General features: G+C 45.1%; 1 non-coding gene and 1 pseudogene across 1 annotated transcript; both read left to right on the top strand.

Moving 5' to 3' along the window:
* The first annotated feature begins 12,323 nt into the window (after nt 1–12,323).
* TRNAR-CCG (transfer RNA arginine (anticodon CCG)) lies at nt 12,324–12,396 on the top strand. Its single transcript has one exon. It is a non-coding gene; the product is annotated as a tRNA-Arg (tRNA).
* Nucleotides 12,397–16,303: 3,907 nt separating this feature from the next.
* Nucleotides 16,304–17,530, top strand: LOC101429087 (phosphoserine aminotransferase pseudogene; annotated as a pseudogene).
* Nucleotides 17,531–19,441: the final 1,911 nt, after the last annotated feature.

Below are 19,441 nucleotides of genomic sequence, written 5' to 3'. Positions count from 1 at the left end.
TGAGTCACGGGCGCTTTCTTTCTTTCTTTCTGCACACCGGTACTCTCTGTTATCGGTGCAACCCTACTAGAGGACCCCAAGAGTGAAGGAGATGAAAGAGCCGGCTCCAACCCAACCCGAAACAGAGCCTGCCTGTTAAGCCCCGGGCCACCTCGGCCCCCATTTTATACTATTGGTAAAGAGAAGCAAGACAGAGGGAAGAGGAAAACGATCAGCGCCTTCTGACGGTTTCCCTCAGAGGAGACACAGGGGCCACCACGGGTCTCCCCCACTGGCCTGCGCAGAGAGCGCCGCCAGTTCTGCCCACTGAAGAGGCGCGCGGAGGTGGCTCAAGAGTCTGAGCACCCGCGAAAGCAAACAAACGAAGAAACCAGCTCAGCGGCGCCGACGTGGCTCAGGGCTTGAGTGCCGGCTTCCCACCTACGGAAAAAGAAAAAAAAAATACCGCTTCAAATGCGGGGTTTTTATGTGAGTGCGTGGCAAGACGCTGGACAACCGAATAAAGAGTGCCGCGAATTAGAGGCCTTCCACGCCCGAAAGTAAGAAGTAAATACGGCTCGACTCATTCCCAACTGACGTTCCTAATACCCACTTTCCTGTGTGTTCTCATCCCATTTCCCCCGTCGTTTTAGCTCTGAATAAGCAATGCCAGGGGATCTAGCTCTGAATAAGCAATGCCAGGGGATCGCGGTTCACATCCAACAAGGGCTCCATTTAAACCAGGAAGGGTTTCCATCATAATGAAAATGGATGCAAGTAAAATGCGAATTCCGCAGGCGTGTTGGCGGGCTCCGCTGGTGAAGAGCCACTTCCTCTGTTCTTCAGGATCAGCCGGATCCCATCTGCTTTGTAAGACCAGAAAATACACAGGAATTTGGTGCACCTTTTCAGGATTTCCAAGCCTTGATGATTTCTACACTGGAGCTACCTGTGCACGTATTTCCTGTTGAATCAACGCCTCTTTGAGAGGGAAGGGAATGGGGTTTGCTCCCCGTTGGCCTGTCTGACACCCCTTACCAGGCTGGGGTGTCCTTCTTGATGCCCTTGTCCAGCGAAAATGCCCACAGCAGGCGCTCAGGAGAGACTGTGGCCTTGAAACCTTGGCTGAGGACTGGCGGTGGGCCCTGGGCCAGTTATGTACCTTAGGAGGCATTTTATCTACCGGCCAGTGCGATCATTCCAGGTACTTACTGTTTTTACTATTATTATTTGTGCTCTCCAGTCACTGCAGGCAAACAGTGGCATGTTCCCTAGAGCCGACACTGCACAGGAGGGGCGGTCGGGTGGGGAGTGGGGGTGGAGCGCTGGTTACAGGTCAGGGCAGGTTCCAACCTTCCCCCCCCCCCCCCCCCTCCCCTGTCCCCCATGGACTGGATGGGAAATCCGGCGGTGGCCGTGACCCGGGCTGCACCTGCGCTCCCGGAGCCTGACGCTGAAGCTGGAGAAGCGCTGCCCAAAAGTGAGGGGGGAGACGCGCCTGCCAGGTGCCCGCTGGGGAGGGAGAGCCGCCAGGGCTCCTGCCCTTCTCACCAGGGCCTCAAACCCGCGAGGAAAGCGGAACAAGGGCTGCGGTTGCCTCCTCGGGGGCTGGGAGAGTCCTCATCTCTTCCGGACCCCAGTATTTTGGGGGGCTGTGGAGGTCACCCCAAGAGCCCTTGTTTCTTCCGTGGATGAGCGCACAGCCGACGCCAGGAGACGCTCCGCAGCGCAGTGCCTGTGGCCCCGTCACCTCTGTGGGCCTGCCTGGCCCTAGTGGACACGCCTGGACGCCTGCAGGTCCCGCGACAGGCCGCGGTGCTTCCTCTCCTCGCGTGAGGAGCTGGGTCCTTTCCACCCGGCCCTCGCCAGCCACCGCCTAGCTGCTCGGCCGATGCGCTGGTGTGGGACCAAGTTGTGAAAACCTGTGACAGGCGTGAACGTAGCTGGAAAAACCTTCCCGGCGTGCAGCAGCCTGTGCTCCCGAGGAGACCCCTGAGCGGCCAGCAGGCGGGTCCCGTCCCTCCCTTGGTAAACCCCTCCTGTCCCGCCTCCTTTCTCCTGTCTTGTATTCTGAGCTCAACTCGCTGCAGACATCCGCCCCCAACAGCCCCCGAGGCGCTTCGGCCCCAGACGGCGGATCCTGCTGCACCTTCCGCTCCTCTCACACAGCCTCAGGGGAAGGGGGACGGCTCCCCTCGAGCCCACCAACGCCAGCGGGCCGTCCTGTCCCCAAAAGGACACTCCACCCGGGGCGCCCTCCCTAGCGCTCCCGCCCCCGAGGGGCCGCCCGACGCCCCCGGCCGCGGCAGCCCAGGCCTGGAGGAGGCCTTCGCGGGCCCGGCGCCCGCAGCCCCCGCGGGGCCTGGCCTCCTCCCGCCCGGGCCGGAGGACGCGCCGGGACATGGGCGCTCGGGCCTCGCTCCAGCCGCGGCTCCCGCACCCCGGCTCCCGCTCGCTCTCCCCGCACCGCTGCAGCCCCGCAGCCCCGTCTCCAGCCCCCGCTGCCCCTCGCTCCGGATCCCTCGCGCTGCCCCTTCGCCTCTCCTGCCTCCGCTCCGGTGTTAAGTGTCCCAGGGAGCCCACCTCGCTCCCGTGAACCCGAAGGCCAGGGCGGGCCGACCCCGGCTGCTCTGCAAAGGCGGCGGGGAGCCCCGGGCGCAGGCGGCTCAGGGCTCCCGGGAGCGGGCGCCTGCGACCGCTGCTGCGGCAAATCTGGGTGAAGGCGAGAAGCACCTGCCCTTTGCGGGTCCAGCGGGAGGGTCTGAAGGACGGACTTGGCAGAGACGGAGCTCCTGTCGCTGGACGCCCCCCTGGGGGCCTCGCCCCCATCCCCTCCCCTCGTCCCGGGGCCGCTGGGCACAGAGCCTCGGCGTCCCAGACCAGGCAGTGCCAGCTTCCCCGACCCCGCGCTGGCCCGGCGCTGGCGACGGGGGGGCTCGGTGACCCTCACTCGTCGGCCTCCACGGGGCGCCAGAAGTGTGAATTCCGCTTCTTTCTTGTCTGCTCACCGGGACCTGAGTTTCCGGAGATGACACTGACGCTTCTGTTTTTGTATCCAGTTACATTAACTTTTTGTATTGTTCTGACATGTGGCAGAGGAAGAAGTTGTAAGAAAACAAGAATCTACCCTACGCATATTAAACAGTTTCGATAATATTGTTTGTTCTCTCTCTCCAATTACATAAATGGTTGCATTGTCTCAGGTGCAGTTTGATGCCGTCTAAATAACTTCATTTGGGACAGAGAGGGCCAAAATGGCCTTGGGGAGCTCTTGTCTCACCGAAATGCTCACAGCCTCCCACCCTTCCCCCCCCACACACACTCTTATTTGACCTAAAGGTGGTCCCGTAGCTCACCTGTGGCTGAATCCACCTGACAGTCCAGGATTGCTTTGTATGCTCCACCGTGCCCTCGGAACACCACCTTTGCCCCCGATATTCCTAGTGTAGGAGAGGTGAGAAAGCCACAATTCCTAAAGTAAGGCAATTAAATTCATTTTTTCTCATTGTCTTGGTTTCCTGGAAGTGTCCAGTTATTTGGAAAAGCCAACAATACTCCTTTTCCATGCCCAGCATCTTTCCTCCCCCAGACATCGGTCTTCCCTCACCCACAAACTTGTCTCTTAGCTCCTGAATCTGCTTCACAGTAGGTGGTATGTCCTGAGGTATCTAATTCATAAGGTAATTATCCATTCTGAGACCAGCAGAGGCTACTGCCTGGCTCTGGTTAGACCAAGGGAAGGTCTCCTGCTGTTTCCTATGTCATTGATTCCGTTAAGTCCCTTTCTTTCTTTTTTAAAATCAATTTTACTGAGACATTAATAAACCATACAAGCCATCTAAATTGTACAATGAATGACATTTGGTATAACCACAGAATTGTGGATTCATCATTTCAAATACTATTAGAGCATTTTCTTTACTCCGCAAAGAGAAAAAAAAAAGGGGGGGGGGAACCCCAAAAACACATAGGAGAAGAAATCCCTTCCACTTAGTAGTCACCTCCCAATCTCTATCTTTCATGTGCCATTCATAATTACTGTTGTATTTCCTTTTGTGTATTTCTATTTTGTATAGATGGAGTCCAAAGTATATAGTACATTTGGTGTAGTTTCTTTCACTCAGCATACTTCATTTTTATCATTGGTGGAAGGTTTTAATATACTATAGTTAGGTCCTTTTCTTTCTTGAAATGGTCTCTCAGCAGCGTTAGACTGAGTATAACAGCAGCTTCTGGTTTGGTCCCCAGTTAGGAACACATTGGCTTTCGTGGAAGGGGAGAATGGAATTCCAGAGCTCACTGGGTAGGCTCCCCACCATCTGGAATGTTTCAAGCACATTCACAAGTTCTGAGGTTTTCCTGTTACAGCTCCATAGCTCCTCACAAATAGATTTTGTGCCCAAAGCTGAAAGGCCCAAACCTTGAAACTGCATAAATTTTAAATGATATGGTATTTTTTGTTCAGTCTGGGAGAGAAAAGAGTTTCTGAGCAGGCAAGGAAGTAGAGTAAGGGTGAGGACTGAGCAAATCCATCACAATTTCTTTCTTCCAGAGAATTCTTTGACAAGACTGAAAAGAGGTTTGAAAGAATGATATTAAATAGCCAAAACTTCTGAGATGGTTTACTTTTGTTTACTCAGATGATAACTTCCATTTTCCTTCAAATCCATTCACTGGTTCTTTCTCTGGTGTCTTCTTTGATTTATTTAAAATTTTTGAATATTGTGAACAAAAGTAGTTTGTGGGGAATCAAGGATTATTTGAGGGCATAGAATCCCTGTTCTCCCACTCCAGTCTGTCTAAATATTTAACTGCATTAAATGGATGGAGAAGTGTTTGTAGTCAGAAGGCTTCTATAACTGAGCTCTAAGAGGAGAATTATTATTTTTTTCTGCTAAACCAATGACCTGCCAAACCCTGAATCAAATTGGGGGTGTTTTAGACTTTGGGACTAAGCATCTCCAAATTTAGAATTTCGGTCATACTACAAAACTCTCATAATGCATAACTCTAGTAGTTTTCTCAGCTTTGGAATCTGGAAAGCACTGCATTTCTTCTGAGATGTGATTTTGTTGAGCAGCATTCACCCACTTATGCAGAAAGAACTGGGATGTACAGCCCTGCTGTCTCCTTATTGGCCTGACTTGTCAGGGGAGCCTGCAGGGTTAAAGAGGGTAAGGGACCGTCAGTGGGAGCAGATTTTCTGAGAAAGTAGGGGTAGGGAACTATCTATGGTCCTCTTTTTTGTTGTTTTCTTTTGTTCCATCCTTTATCTTTCTTGCCTTAATCCTGCCCATGCTCGTGAATATGAGTCTGCACAGAGTGTTGTGGCCGAGGGTTGCGGGGTCCTGAGGGAAGTCCATCTTTCTTGTCTTGCTCAGTCTAATGTGGTTTGTGCTGACATAGTCATGTTGAGTGGGAGACGCATGGAGCTGAAATGGTAGGGACTAAAGACAATCCTATCCTTGGATGTGAACAGCAAACAGTAAGCAAAGACATGATGGAGGAAGAGAAGAAGAAAGGAGGGAGAGGAGGAAGAAGAGGAAGCAAATGAAAGGAAGGATGGGTTCACACATGTTTAAGGAGGTGCGGCTTGAAGAAAAGCAAACATAGAGGAGCAGAAGATTAAACCCAGGCCCCTTTGCTTACCAAGAGCCGCCTTGAAGAAAAGCAAACATAGAGGAGCAGAAGATTAAACCCAGGCCCCTTTGCTTACCAAGAGCCGCCTCTTCCGCTCAGATACCCTACCTCGGACACATAGCTGTTAGGAACCCTCCACAACGAATTATCTCCTTTGTCCGTGGGTATTTGTGTAACGAGTAGTTGGCAGAACAAGGCTCGGTGGTTAGCACCACCGCTTCTACGCCTTTAGATTGTGGCTTCACTGGGAAAAGCAGCCCTGAATGCGAGACCAAAGGACACGATCCGCGTGGTTTTCCCGCTCCAGCCGCCCAGCTGTGAGGGCCGCCTGCCTAGGGAGTGCTGAGTGGAGTTCCCTCCACCAACAGAGCGAGGTCCATCAGGAACGTTCTCGTCAGTCTTCAAGTTCTCCAACTCTCTTCCTCACTGTGCACAAAGGCTGCAAGAGAGGCTACCAGGCAAGGGAGAGGGATATAAAATGAAGCTTGAGTGTTGTGTGGAGAAATTTAGGTGCAAGTGGGGAAATAAGAAAGCAGGTATGAAGTCACAATATTTGGCAAAAAATGAAACGCACTTGATCTAGCAATGCGGCCTGAAACCCGGCAGGGCTTTGTCCAAGGGATGCTGCAGCTCTGAAAACTTGAAGAGACAAACCAAACAGAGAAGAAAAGAAAATGTTCCTAGTGCTCATAACATTTCTTTAAAACAGACTCTGCCCCACCATAGGAATTAGGGAGAAATTTAGGAATTAGGATAAGAAACATAAGAGAAATTGGCCAAAAATATGACCCTACATTAGACTACCACAGAGAGTAGGCATATGCAATGGTTACCTGGGTAGCTCAGCTGGTAAAGCATTGGGCTTTTAATCTAAGTGTATAGGGTTCAAGTCCCTATTCAGGTGTGCACTTTGCGTTATTAAGAGGGCTTTAGCTTTCAGAGGCTTACTGGAATTAAGCTTTTTCTTGGAATAGCCCATATCTTGACAGTTCTAACTTTTAGAGACTTATTGGAATTCAGGTTTTTCTTAAAATAATCCCGTATCTTGACCCTGGTAATATTTACATCGGTTTAAATATATGTCAAAGTTCATTAGTTTGAACATAGTATGTTTAAGTTCTTTGTTTTGCATATATTATCATTCAGGATTTTTAAAAAGAAATTTTAATTAAAGAATGTAGTGTAAAGCTACAAAATTTGGTCAGTGTGGTATTGGCACAATGATGTGCAATAATAGACCAAATCATATGTGTATGATTTATGACAAACACATCACTGCAAATCAGGGCAACAATATAATAACAACCAGAAAAAAACGGTCCACAGAAAAATTAATTTGAGTTAGATCATAGTTTTAAATGTGAAAGACAAAATAACAATGCATAGCAGAGTAGAGATACGATTTTGGAGAAAACAAACATTTGTTCAACAGTACTACACAAAAATCAGCATCTTAAAAATGATTAATAAATTTGAGCTTACAAAAATTTAAGGATTTCTGTGCACTAGAAACACCATTAAGAGGGTAAAAATGCAAGTTAGTGATGAGATGAAGATATTTGCAATATATGTTTCTGAAAACAACTTGAACCCAGAAGACAAATCAATAAGGAAGATTTAAAATTTTAAAAATGTGCTTAAAACTTGAATAAACACGGGGTATCCCAAATACCAGTAAGCACACGGGCAGTTTGAGATTATTCACGAATCCCCAAAAAGGAAAAGATGTTGATAAACTGTTCTGTTCCTCTGGGGTGTGATAGCCTTTGAATGCATTAAATTCAGCTGAGATGCCTTTGATTAAATTATGTTAAAATTAGGGTTTTGATTTGACCATGTCAGTAGGGCATGACTCAGGGCTGAGTCCCTGCCCCCTTGTGGCGTTGATATAGGTGGACACTCACTCGAGAAGAGGGAGAGCGAACTTTGTCAGTTTTGATCCTGTAGCCCAGGGAGCGATGAGCCATTTGCCTCATAGTTTGCAGTTGAGCAGCTGAGTAAGCCTGGAAAGAAACAAACTCTATTCCAGACTGATAGAGGAAGCCCTGAGAGAAAACCTTATGCAGCCTACAGCTGAGATCAAAAGGAGTTGGTCCCATGGAGCCTTAAGAGAAAGAAGGAAGGAGAGACCCGCAGAGATCACCTGCCATCTTGCTTCACCACATGGCAGCTGACCTAGTGAGAACGTCTCCGTCATAGTGCCTTGAGTTGGACTCTTTAGGGCATTGTAACTGTAAGCTTTTACCCCAAATAAATACCTTTTATAAAAGCTGGCAGATTCCTGGTACTTTGCATCAGCACCCCTTTGACCAACTAACCCAACACATAAAAAGTTGTTCTGCATAATATTTATCATGGAAATTCTTAAGACTAAATAAGATACTACTACTTACCCAACAGAATGACTAAAATATAACTAATAATAACAATTGTTGGTGAGGATGTAGAATTCCCATACATTATTGGTGGGCATGTTACTTGGACCAACCACTTTGGAAAACTGTCTATTAATATCTTCTTAAAGGTAAACCTTAACAATCATCACTTGGAAATGCCACTTTTTAAAAAAGATTTATTTATTTACCTTTATTTTCCTTTGTTTATCCCTCTGTCCCACAGATTGTTCTCTCGTCTGTCTTCCCACCTTCTCCAGGAAGCACCAGGAATGGAACCAGGACCTTCTAGGTGCTAGACAGGCACCCAGCTGGGTGAGCCACATGCTTTCCCAGCAATGCCACTTTTATGTATAAATACAAAAGTATTGCGGGCATATGCTATTAAAAGACAGTTTTTAAGTTATTCATAGATTTATTCCAAATAAACCAAAACTTCAAGCAACCTAAATGTGAATACAAGGGAAATGGGTCAATAATCTGTGAATATTTCACACAGTAAAACACTGCACAGCAACAACAACAAAAAAGGAGGGCTACATGCAACTGTATTGATGGTCTCAGAGACGTAAGATTGCCAAAAGAAGCCCAACCCAAATATTGCTTTTATGTAGAGTACAAGAACAGGCAAAACTATGGCCACAGAAATCACAACAGTGGTTGCTCCAGGAGCAGACAGTGCCTGGGAGGATACCCAAGAGAGCTTCCTGGGGTTCTGGAAAAGTTCTGTTCAGTAGGCATGTAAATCAATCCACATATGTAATTTTAAGTTTCTAGTAGCCATAGCAAAAGTGCCAAAAAGAAACAGGTAAAATTATTTTTGATAATACTTTTGTTTAATGAAATATATAAAAATATAATTTCAATATGCCAATATTTCAAAATCATTAATTATATACTTTACTTTTTTTCATATTGTCTTGCAAGTTGGTGTGTATTTTATACTAACAACAAATTCAATTCAGACTGGCCTCTCTCCCACTGACCCTCTTTCCTTCTCTCTCTCTCTCTTTCTCTCTCTCTCTCTCTCCCCTCCCCTATAATAAGTCTTCCCAGTGGTGATACAATCATACAAACAGTTTGGGTACATTTAAGAGACAAGCAGTCAAATGGGGTAGTAGGAAATGTTGTTGAATTTACCTTCTATTGGATGGAAAAATGGAGCAAAGGAATATAAAAAGAAAAAATGAGGAGAGACTCAACCAATGTGTTTGTTGAGGCCTGGCTTGAGTGAACAAAGTACCAGATTGGAAGGACAAGGAGAGAGCTTGGGTGTCCTGCTACTCCACTGAGTTTTCCCACCTACATGTCTATGACATAAATAAAAATCTTCATGACCAGTAGTGTCCTCCATTCCTGGGTCTTAAAATACAGTTCCTCTAACATGCCTCATAGGTAGATCTTCAAAGATACGTACTGGATTTGTGGAGATGGGGAGGAAGGACATGTCCAATCTCCCATTTCTCCTGAGCTTCTCTTAGATACCCTAAAGGAGAGGAAGGTACCTTCTCCTAAGAGAACCATGCTGAGAACGTTGGTCCTAAGTCATCCAGCTCTTTGTGGAGGCAGTTGTGGCTTTGAAAGCACCTTGCTGTTCTTTCCCTTGATGGATAAACTGAGCAATTTGGAGTCCTGCAGGTGGCTTCAGTTTTGTTTGATGCAGTACCCACTGGTATTGGTCAGCTCTGTGAGGAGCCACAGGGAGCAATCCACAGGGAGTGTCCAGATCTCCATTTGGTTGTGACAGAAGCAGGGATACATGGGTCTGGAATTCTGCAGAAAGCTTTGATTTAGGGACTTTGGTATATATATAGCTGTGAAGGAAAATGAACTTGAGGTGGATAGAGTGAGGCCTGAAAAGGGAACAACTGGGATTTGGAAACTGGAATCTCATTAATTTTATTCATAGAAACAAGGGATATGCTGTCTTTAGACTTATCTTGAATCCCAGGAATCCCAGGATTCAAGATCCTGTTATGATGCTTCCTTAGTAGTGTCATTTCCCACCTCCTCATTGGAAATATGGTTTACAGTTAAATATATTTTAGCTAATTTTCTACAGTTTGCAGAGACCACTCCTACATTTGCTCTCATTTGCACCGCATCTGTCATTGCGCCCCGTTTGTTTGGAAAGGGAGGTTCTCTTCTCATAATATCTAGCTATCCACATACCCACATAGTCACACAATTGTGGTTTCCCCTACATCAGGCCTTACATTAGATGCTAAACACACAGGCTAATTAAATAGTGCCATGATTAGTATCTACTCAGGTTTGTGATAAGTCTTTTCAGACCAAGCTCATTGTAGGCATTAAATGAATATTTTTTTCAATTGAAAAATCTCACAGAAAACAGTCACTCCCTGGAGACGCTGAATGCAATTTTCTTTTTCAGTTCATTGGATTTCAGCTTCTCCTCGTCTCCTTGTCTAGCCAGTCTTACCAACGGTTAACTAAGAATGAAGGTCAACAGTAGCCCCAGGCTCACACTCAGGTGCGTGGCTGTGACTGCACAGATGTGATAGCTAAAAACAAGCTACAGATTCCCACAGACTTCTCCACATGCTCTCCGTGTATGACCCCATTTTGCTGACTGGCATCTTTGCCTTCTCACACATCCCTCCAAGCCCCAACCAGCCCACCTGCACCAGCTCTTCAGGGGACGAGTTAAGGGCTCTCTCTCTACCCGATACCCGCTGTGGGAGCTTCCCTTCCCTGCCTTCTAGTCATTTAGGTCTGCTTCAATTTCTTTGAGCAATGCTTCACACTTCTCAGGGTAGAGATTTACAATATTACTATTTTGCCACCAACATGATCGTAAGTGATTCTGGCAGAATTCATCAAACCTAAAACTAGAGGTTACAGTTTGATGAGGAATATAATATTTGTAAAGCCTCAACTATTTCCCCACAGATTACATACTAATTAAATGGGAGAAAATGACACCATTGCATTTAATTAATATTACCGACGGAAGCAAGAAATCCATTTGCTTCCTCTGTGATGCATTAAGAACATAAAATCACTAATATTCTTACCAAATGTGCTTCACCTGAATCTAACAATGAGGAAACATTATATAAGCTCAAATGGAAAGCACATTCTACCCAGGAACTGGCATGAAATCTTCAAAAACTTTTAATGTTTTGAAAGACAAAGGAAGGTTCAAAAACCATCCCTGATTACAGAAGATTAAACGAACAAAACAGTAACTGCAATATGTGATCCTGTAGTGGGTTCTGGGTTAGGAAAAAGTTGCTTTGAAGGACATTTTTTTGGGATAAGTGATGATATTTGCATATGGACTGTATATTAGGTAATAGTATTGTATTAGTAGTTTTACATTAATTAGATAAATGCACTGTGGTTTACAGGAGAAGGTCCTTTCCCTTAGGAAATACACACTGAACTCTTAGAGGTAAAAAGAGATGTTATCAGCAAATTATTCTGAAATTGGTTAGAAAAACTAACAATTTGCATGTGTATGCAGTTCTCCACCCACCCAGAGAGGTTTGGGATCCTCTGTCCCCACCTCCATTTCGTGGGATTCTTTTAATTGTTGGTTGAGGATCAAGTTGTTAAAACCTCTGCGAGAATTATAATAAGCAGGCTTTTCCGACAAGGGGAGCCGCCTTTAAGTTTAGGGATCTTTTCCCCTGAAGCAAGCACCATGTACGTTAGAGAAGGAAAAGGTCCAAAGTTACGAACTTCTGGCCCTGCTTGGTCATGCTGTCACTTCCAGCCCTTCTTTGCAGCTTTTAGTTCTTGGATCAAGTTTCTCCAAGCAAGCTTGTGTGCTCCTCATCAGTGAATTACGTGAGAATACCTGTGTTTTACATTTGGCGTACACGGAGTATAGTTAGTAGAGTAACACTTTGACGATGTTCTTTCCTAATCTGTTACAAATGTTTCTCAACAATGCGAGGTGTTCCTGGTGAGGATGAATGGGAGCCTGTATGATGTCATGCCCTTTTACTACACTTATTAGTTAATGTATGCTCATTATGTTCATGTATGAATGATATAGTTCAATACATTGTTATTAAAGTGGAAAAAAAGGGGCAGAGGCACGAAGAATAAAGTTACTCCTGGTCATCTTGTAGTTTATTAATTTAAAATAATTGTTTTTTCCCTAAATATTAGACTACCCTTTAATTTGAGAAGCAAAAAATGACCTAAGATTATTGTTTCTAGAGGCTTCATATGTCCTTGTATTCCGTTTTTCTTTTTTGAATGTTAAATTTTCCCTTAATTGCAAAAGTACAAATTTGCAAATGGAGGCGTTCTCCGACATAAACGTGTGTGTGGTCCGGCCGCGTGGCCTAATGGATAAGGCGTCTGATTCCGGATCAGAAGATTGAGGGTTCGAGTCCCTTCGCGGTCGCTTACTTATTGGTCAAGAAGATCATCACCACGAATTGCACATATATATCCAAAAAACCGTGCTGTTGAGAATGGTGCGTGGGCCTCACTGTCTTGTGCATAAAAGCTGTAATTCTTACCAACATTATAAAGGATGATGGTTTTAGTGGTTTACTGGCTCATAACCCTATCCTAGGAGCAAAGGCCAAACCTCGGATGAGTCTGAAGAAAGCCAGAGCTAAGAGTTAAAACACGTGCTGTGTCTGTGATGGGGGAGGGCGGTGGGAGAGGGGAGACACTAATCCCTGAATAGAATTGAAATCTGGACCCTCGCAGGGAACGGCTGAGCCTTACCCAGCCCCAGAGACGCATTTCCTGAGAATTCACTCAAGCTGACTTAGACCGTGCTCTCCACCCCGGCTTCCCTTCGTTTGCCTTGCTGTTCGAGCACGGCGCACCATTACTTGAGAAGCTCAAGGCCAAAGTCTACAGCGGATCCCCTTCTACATCTCAGCCAATAGCATTGGGGTAGCCAGGCCCCCCTTCAGCTCTCTCTCAAGTCTCTATTACCAGCGACTTCAGCTCTGGGAGCAAAAACTCAGCCTCAGGCGCGACCTCCAGAGGGCTCAGCCTGTCTATCCTGCGAGGAAAGCTAGGCGAGCTGTTCTCCTAGTCCCCACCGTGTGGGCAAAACGAGCCTAACCTGCCTTTGCAACACTTCCATCCACTTTCCTTGAGAGGGCGCTCTTGCTTCCCGCGAATTTCAAGGAAGCCCAGGAGAAATGGAGAGCTGGGACGCGTTCTTCACCATCCAAACTCTTTCTTTACCATCCAAAATCTTCTGCATCCACAGAGTAGCAGGTCCAAGGCACATCCACCTGCTTCTCTCATCGAAGTCGGGATGATGATTATTTTGGGGAAGGCGTCGCAGAGACAGGTTAGCACAGTAGGTCTGAGGCTGCCTTGTCCTCTGCTCTCTGGGGTAGAAGTCACAGCACTTCATGAGAATCACATTGGTTTCCTGCCTTGCACTCTCACTGCCTCCACATCCCTGAGGAGCAGACGCTGGAGAGACTCAAAGAGCAAGCACACCTGGATTTCTGCGTCTTTCTTTCCTTTCTCCATGCCTTCAACAGCAGCTTTTTCATAAGCTGTCTGACATTAAGTTCAGCAGTAAGCCACTCTGGAATTTTAGAATATTTGGAGTTACGACTAAGGAGGCAGTTCAAAAATGGAATAATCGGGGACTGTCTGGAGGTCCTGCTAGATGGGGCCACAAGGGAAATTTGGAGGATGCTGATCTTGGTCTATTTCTTGATCTGGGTGCCAGTTACCTTGAGGTGTTCATCTACGAAATTCACTTTATGATGTGTATTTTCTGTATGTAAATTATACTTCAAAAATTTTAAATGGTGTTATTCAGAGACCACATTTGATAACATTAACACGTTTTGTGACTGTTGGCAAAACTTCCTTCAGGGATGGAGGAAGAATTTACATTGCAATGACATGTAAGTGTGAAAAGAGATGAGTGAAGATATAAGGTACATCCCCTATTGACTAAAGTAAATAAGATATTGAAAACCAAATGGAACGCATTATTGAGCATTTTGAGAGTACTTCTGTGAAGTCTGAGGAATTTTTTCCAGGAAAAAACAAGAACAAAATACCATTACAAAAAATCATTTTCAAAGTATCAGTGGGCTCTATAATTTCTAAACAGGCCACAAAAAATAAGGATTCTTCTTAATGGACTCAGCATTTACACAGCAAACAAAATGGAGGTGAAAGAAACATTGAGAGGTGGCTCTAGTGCTATCCACCTGCTGATAGGTATTGGTAAACAAACTAAATTCCTCATGATAAACATAGTTCCTGCTTCACGGCCCTCCCCTGACTCCCATCACCAGGACCACTGACTTAGGGGATAGTCACCTCTGTCCTCTCACAATTCAATGTCATAAATGATGGTTCTCCGAAGTTTTATACATTGTTTTATTAATTTTCTTCAATACTGATGAATATTACTCTATTGCAAGAGATTTTTGAGAAAATTGGATTGTAAAAGCAAGAAGCAGAAAGTAATCCTTCCACTCCCTCCTAGGTAATGGAAGTGAGAGCATTCTGGTACAGAACAGTCACATATCCTTATTGAAAATGCATTATTTTCCTCAGTTGCAGACAATCCATGAAGTCTTGTTCCTTCTGATCCCTTTTAATTCCAAATTGCATTATTGATAGGAGCTGGTGATTTAATTTGTGGTAATTGACCTATAATATGACTGTGGTGATTCTTCTGTCAAAGATTCTAAATGGACGCTGGAACTTCATTAAAATAAAAAATCTTTGAATACCTACAATGAGCCCTGCCTGAAAAGACTTGTAAAAAAACTAGTGAAAAAGCTAATGATATAATTATACTCTAATTGAACCCTGTGTCTTCGACATCTAACACAAGATCTGAAACAGGAGGGAACCACTAACTCATATATGTGTGTGTGTGGGTATAGCGTGAGGTTATGAGAAAATAACTCAATATTTGCAGTCTTATAATCTGGGTTTGTGACTTAAAGCCATTTAAAAGTTTGTGACATAAGGCAGACTTTGAAACTTGATTCCATCACCTTTTTCATATCTGTAAAACAGGACCATGTAAAAGGGTTTTTATACTATCAAAGAATTTCATGCATGGAGGGTGGGTGCAATTGCATTCCAACACCCTCAAGTGATAGTCCAACTTCCCTGCCACTCCTTCCAAAACAGCAACAAATTGCCTTCTCTTTTCCCTCAGGAAACAGAGAAGTTAAAAATACACTTTTTGGGGAGCAGATATGGCTCAGGCCATTGGGCCTCCGCCTCCCACGTGGGAGGTCCAGGGATCGGTTCCTGGCACCTTCTGGAGAAGAGCAAGCAATGGGCAGACAAGAGAACCATGGAGCGGGGAATTATAAGTAAACAAGTAAAGTAAAATAAGTGAATATTTAAAAATACATTTCTTAAGTTTTAGCTTTTTTGAATAAAGAATATTGGGTGTGGGTGTGTTCTGTCTTCTGAGTAAAATGTGGAGTTCCTCAGAAAATTCTGTAACAAAGAGTTAATCCTACAGACCTCCAATTGAATAGGTGCCCCAATAAGGCTGTAGAAAGAGACTAACTCTTACCACAAAAAGTCATAAGATCATTTTTTTGAGGTATAGTTTGTGGAAGACAGAAAGAATCCCTCTGTATTAGGAATATACAGAGACCACTTAGAATCCCGGTTGCTCAGTCACAATGCAGAGTGATGACTTATCAGACACTGGACACATCCAAGTTGTGCTTTGCACCAAGACACAGAGCCAAGTTAAATGCAGCCCTTCCTCCACCCCCACTTAGATGCCTGCACACCTTTGGGTGGGACAGCTCCCTAATTCTCTCCCTCAGTAAGACCTGCCACTTTTCTGTTTCCCATTCTCACATTCTACCAATGCGATGAAACTTCTGGGCCAAGTGTGAGACAGGTTCTGACAGTAGTTTTTTTTGGGGGGAGGGGGTGCATCCCAAGGTCATAGACTCCTTTATGGGGTTTCTGTGAATAAGAAAAAGTCCCATAGAGGCAGAGGAAGACAAAGAGGAGCCATCCCTTTCTAAGGGTTTTCTGGATTTCTAAGGATTTTCTGGATTTCCAAGGAACACACTGCTATCCAAAATGATCCAGAGCCGGTGATCACTCTAGCTCACCACAGGGTTTACAAAGCATATCTTGAAGGAGCTCCTACTTTCCAAATCACCAACACCCGTCTGTTGTCATTCTACCCACTCTCCCTTCTGTAGCTACATGGTTAATAATAATAATAATTACTACTGAGCAGAGCTCTCTGCACAGTTCCAATCTCAAGGCTCTCTGTGCTTACCAGACATCTTCAAAGCCTGTACCTCACATTTCTAGGCATGTTAAATAAATCAAGCTCAACCCCAAGCCCCTCCTCGATTCGGGCTCTATTCAGTACCCACAAAGCACATAGTAAAACAGCCCACAAGACGCAGGAGACACAGATTCGTTCCCCCCCGTGGAGACGTGCACTGTCCCGCCTCGGTCCTCCTGGGCCAACGCACCTGGGACACCCCAGGCCGGTGGTCGACTTCAGGCCGCCGAGCTGCTGCGCTCGGTGTTAGAGGTGCAGGAAGACTTGTCAGACTACAGAGGAGCTGGGATTAGAGTTCCTGAGCTGAGCCACAGGACAGATTTCACTAAGATTATTAACAACACAGAGACCCTTGAGCGGGAATAGTTCTCATTCCAGACACCTGCAAGGTGGTTTTTGTGCAAGGAGGTAGGTCTGGCCAGTCCAGCGCTGACCCGTTAAACCTGGTCGTCCTGAAAGCAGGGAGGTGTGCGGACTATGTGGGGACAGGAGCTTGGTCAGCTCAGGCTGCAGAAGCCAAGAAGCTGGGAAATGTGAATACTGCCTACCCCAATCTTGGGAGGTAAAGGAAAATTCCAGACCCAAGCACCCGGAAGCTCAACCCAGGTGCCTCCTGCATGTATTACTGTGCAAATGAGACGGCACGGAGTGGTGTTTGATTTTATGTCAGCTGTTAAACCCACTGTTGGTTTTGAAGTGACCTCAAACTTCCTGTCCAAGCCTGTGGATGTTTCCAGTTCACTGTGCTCAGAAGAGGTCTGTGGGGTCACGGAGATGATCATCGGAATGACCTACTGGACTCCAATCTCAGAGAGAGCCCAGACGGTCCTGGAATACAAGGAGCCATCCGGGAACAGCTGCTCCTAATCTTGCCTGTGCTTTTACCTCAAGGATTTGGTCCTGGAGTGGATTAAGAGCATCGTTTGTGCAGCGGCCATGGAGGAGCTCAGCTCCAAGAAAGCGCAAGTGATTTATGATATTACTGACAAAACTCAAGGATTCCCCTTATGTCCAGTGGAGCCCAGAACAGAAGCAAGATGAGTGTTCCATTCCACACTGGCAACAGCAAGGGAGATGATGCTTTAGAGAAAATATTTCTCAATAAAGCTCTTGAATGCCATATGATCTCCTTGACAGGGCACACATAGGTCAATGGGAGGCATTCGGGCTCTCCATACAATATTGTCATAATCACAGATGTTCACAAGCTGGCGGCCTTCGTGAAAAATTTTTAGAGATGCATCAACTGTGAATACATCCCAACCATTGTACCTGGAACAATGTACATTTAAAGTAATTTGGGAAGGGATGCACTAATGAAATCTACATGGTAAATTTTTTTTGCATTGAACATGCTTATTGTAGATTCTTCTTTTTTCAAAGAACAACAAAACGTCACCAGCTCTGTGAAGCTGGTGGAGTTAATGGCCACTTAAACTTTGACTTAATCTGGAAGCATTTAAAAAATCTTCCTGTTGCTTTTCTAGTCTAGACCCTTCCCGAGTGGCTGCATGGGGTCTTCTGGATTCTGTAGCCACTGATTAAGGTCAACATTGACCATTGGGTGACTGTTTAGGAGCTCCAGGCAAAAGGGTTGTGTAGATCTTTCTTTATACTCTTATTCTCATGAGAAGATAATAGTGGTTTACTGTATGTTTATATAGCAAGGTCTGTTTTAAACACCATTTAGTTTATATCTCTAGGCATTTATATGTCTAATAATACAGTTCTCAGTGATATATGTAGAGACTTCTAGAATTTCTTACAATCTTTGACCTTTTGGCTTACCACATTATGTTGGCAAGAATTGAACCCATCCTTTTTAAGGTGCTTCACAGAAATGAGATTTAGAAGTTCTCTGCTCCACTCTTGCTCTGTTTTCCATACCTAGATTTGTTCAATACCTAGGTTTGTTGATTGTGAGTTTTCTAATTATGTCTTCAAAATAAAATGGTCAGTTAAACTCCTGTATTCTTTGTTTATTCGTCTGTTCTCTTTATTGTGTTGGACCAAAGTGGTACTTTGACTTCCAGAAGATTTTGCTGAAGAGTCTTTCCCTCTCTTGTTTCTCCATTATCAGTATTTTATGTTGAATATGTGAAGAACATTAAAGTATTAAAACACCAAACAAACAAACAAAAAAGGAGCAGAAAAGCTTCCTCATGTACTGTATAAAATGTATCACCATCTATACAAGCTGGGGTCCCTCCCCTTTCCTGCTTCTCAAAGATCTTGTGCCAAAGACCTAAAGCTGTCAAATTCATTGCTTCTTTCACTTTTATCCATGCATCTGCCTTGTCCCCATGACTCACAAACACATGCAAGATGAACTTCTATCTTTTCTTGCATCTAAGAGTATCTTGGGGAGGAAAAACAGAAATTTAATGCCCAAAGAGGGACTTGAATTCTGGAGTCTCAGATTAAAAGACTGATGCTAGCTAGGCTCAGGTCCCCAAATTTCACAGAGCGTTTACTAAAGGTGAGTAAACCAGTTTATTCTTTTCACTTCATCTTGAATTCCAAGGCAAGCTATTAAAATTAGTTATTTCACACTTGCACACTTATTTCATACAGTTATGTCAAAAGCAGCTAGCGAATTCCGCTCTGCACTCACCAAACTGCTCCCAACACAGGGTTCGGGTCAATTTGCTTTCCCCCAAGCTCTTTTTAAAGCCGTTGATACAGGCTGTTGCCGCTCCTCGAAGAAAAACCTAATTACACAAGCGCATTCCAAGACACTCGCAAATCCAGCAGTTTAGGTAAAAGGAATAAGTCTGTCTACAGGACAAAAGTTTTTGGCCAACTTTCTTTGAAATACACGGGACTCCAATACTTTTACACGTGGAGAACACACACACACACACACACCAAAAAAAAAAAAAAAAGAGGAGGCTCTGGAACAGGCCGTACTTACTCTCCATCCAACTTTTATCTGGGCCTGAAGACGCATATTGAATCCCTCTTCCCTCCGCTTTTCTGTCCCCACCCTCCTCCTCCCTCTCCAAGACCCCCGCAGCCTCAGCCCCTCTTCTTCCCACCACCCCTCCCATCCACTCTTCTCAAAAACTCAGCTCACTCCATTCCGGTTCCGGGGTTTTCTAGGCTCGTGTTTCCTAAACCTGTCAGATTTTCGGATTCATCTGGGGAGCTGTCTAATAATCTA

This window comes from Dasypus novemcinctus, chromosome 22 (genome assembly GCF_030445035.2).
Source record: "Dasypus novemcinctus isolate mDasNov1 chromosome 22, mDasNov1.1.hap2, whole genome shotgun sequence".
Lineage (NCBI taxonomy): Eukaryota > Metazoa > Chordata > Mammalia > Cingulata > Dasypodidae > Dasypus > Dasypus novemcinctus.
This window is presented reverse-complemented; position numbering and strand designations above follow the sequence as displayed.